Here is a 2,563-nt window from a genome sequence, read left to right as displayed (position 1 = left end):
ACTCTTTCTCTGACTCTGTATATACTTCACCGTCAATAAGCAATTATGCCAAATATACTATTTGGTAGCTAGAAAGCCTATTATTTAAACGGCACTACTAATTAAATAATTATCCTAATGTGGCACAGCCAATAAATAATTATGGCAAGTGATTTATTGATAGGAATTTAGAAAATTATTACTGTAATTTAGGAATGTTTCTAGTCCTTTTCAAGTTATTTTTCAGAAAACTACTTGGAATAGGTAAAAATAAATTCTTTGCAAAAATTGAAGGGTTTTAAGTTCTTTTTCAGAATCCTACTTGTAATAGTAAAAGGAAATTCTTTAGATTCATACAAAATCACACCTATAAAAACATCTCATCGTTATTCTTTCCTGACCAAAGACAAAGCCAAAATTTCAACTTTATGAGTTTTGAATTTTTGAACCATGATTGAGTTTTAGATTTAATATTTTATACATACCAAATATACTATTTGAGCAAAGTTACTGAGTTCGGCCGAACCCGTAAGTCAGCTCCGACATGGAAAGACAAAAAGACAGGGTGAAACTTAATGTTGGTAGCAGAATATTCGAAACTACGGCCACAACCTTAGCTTCTGCTGGTAGGAATTCATTCTTTGGAGCCATGTTTGATGAGAATTGGAACCTGCATTCTTATGCCGCAACCAATGAATACTTCATTGACAGGGACCCTGATTATTTTGCTGTCATTCTTAACTTATATACTCAGAACAGGCGAGCTTTATATTCCTCCGAAGATCGATAAGAAATTTCTATACAGAGAGGCTCTATATTATGGTCTCTTGGATCATGTTCGGTCAGCTGAGTGCGATCCATTTGATGGCAATAGGCTCCGGTTGGCACAGTCCATAACAGGCGGGTCAGTAGGGGATGATGCAGGCACTACTCAGGCCATTCGAGCTAGCCCAAATGGCTGGTGCTGTGTGGCTCAGGGTAGCTTGGTTCGCGTCTACGACTGGATGCTTGAAGAGCAAGCTACAATCAATCTTGATTATCGTCGTGTGAACGATGTTTGTTGGGTTGATTCTGAAAATATTGTGGCTAGTTTTGATAGAAAGTTAGATATTGGAGGCATAGGGTTATTCAACGTATCTACAGGGAAGCTGAGGTATAAACACAAGGTTGCAGATCAATTAGAGGATTACACAGACAGCAGGTACACTATGTTTTAGCTCTGATAACAAGTTATCCTCCAATTGTAAAAGCAGTAGCAATGGGTGTAGGATTGGTGTTTGGGACCACGCCACGGGGAAGCTAATGAACATCATAGGTGCGCGAGCGCTTGGTGATGTTAGCAAGCTGCAATGGTATGATACCAACTGTTTGATGATCGCTACTACGTATCCATTGAATCAAAACTGTTGCATCGTCTTGTTCGATATTAGGGAGAAGGCATTGGTTGTTGTTGTTGAGCCGAGAGTCTATCGGTAACCTTCTCTCTAAGGTCTGTGTACACACTACTCTCCCCAAACCCCACTTGTGGGATTTACACTAAGTTGTTGTTGTTGTTGTTGATGTTGTTGTTGTTGAGCCGAGATCTATCGGAAACCATCTCTCTACCCTCCAGGGTAGCGGTAAGGTTTGTGTACACAATACTCTCCCGAGACTCCACTTGTGGGATTTACACTGGGTTGTCGTTGTTGCTATTGTTGTTGAGCCGAGAGTCTATTAGAAACCGTCTCTCTACCCTCCAGGGTAGGAGTAAGGTCTGCGTACACACTACTCTCCCTAGACGCTACTTGTGGGATTTACGTTGGGTTGTTGTTGTTGTTGTTGTTATTGCTGCTGTTGTTGTTGTTGAGCTGAGAGTCTATCGGAAACTGTTTCTCTACCCTCCATGGTAGGGGTAAGGTATGCATACACACTACTCTCTCCAGACCCCATTTGTGGGATTTACACTGGGTTGTTGTTGTTATTGTTGAGCCGAGAGTCTATCGGTAATCGTTTCTGTACCCTCCAGGGTAGGGGTAAGGTCTGTGTACACAATACTTTTCCTAAACCCCACTTGTGGAATTTACACTGGGTTGTTGTTGTTGTCGAGCCGAGAGTCTATCGAAAACCGTCACTCTATCCTCCAGGGTAAGGATAAGGTCTACGTACAGACTACTTTCCCCAGACCCCACTTGTGGGATTTACACTGGATTGTTGTTGTTGTTGTTGAGCGGGGAGTCTATCAGAAACTGTCTCTCTACCCTCCAGGGTGGGGATAAGGTGCGCGTACACACTACTCTCTCCAGACCCCACTTGTGGGATTATATTGGGTTGTTGGTAATCACTTGACAATTCTTATTTCAATTTTCCTACTCTCATCTTGTTAACCGACTTAATCGCAATAATTATCCAAAGACTTTTTATCTCCCGTGAGAAAGAGAGTTTAGAGTGCCACACAAAGAACCTTGGATAAAGAACCTTGGATAAGTGGAGCTATTGCTGCAGTTGTATAACAACAAGGATTGCCTGCACATTTTGATATATGTCACCTGGATAAAGTAGGAATATTTTTATACTCTACTTTTCATTATCAATAAAAATGAGTGTT

The 2,563-nt window shown here is 40.9% G+C and overlaps 1 pseudogene; it reads left to right on the top strand.

Moving 5' to 3' along the window:
- The first annotated feature begins 523 nt into the window (after positions 1–523).
- LOC109220101 lies at positions 524–1,455 on the top strand (annotated as a pseudogene).
- The last annotated feature ends 1,108 nt before the right edge of the window (positions 1,456–2,563 follow it).

The sequence above is a fragment of the Nicotiana attenuata genome, unplaced genomic scaffold (genome assembly GCF_001879085.1).
Source record: "Nicotiana attenuata strain UT unplaced genomic scaffold, NIATTr2, whole genome shotgun sequence".
Lineage (NCBI taxonomy): Eukaryota > Viridiplantae > Streptophyta > Magnoliopsida > Solanales > Solanaceae > Nicotiana > Nicotiana attenuata.
The sequence above is the reverse complement of the archived record's forward strand: the minus strand, read 5'-3'. Positions and strand labels throughout refer to the sequence as shown.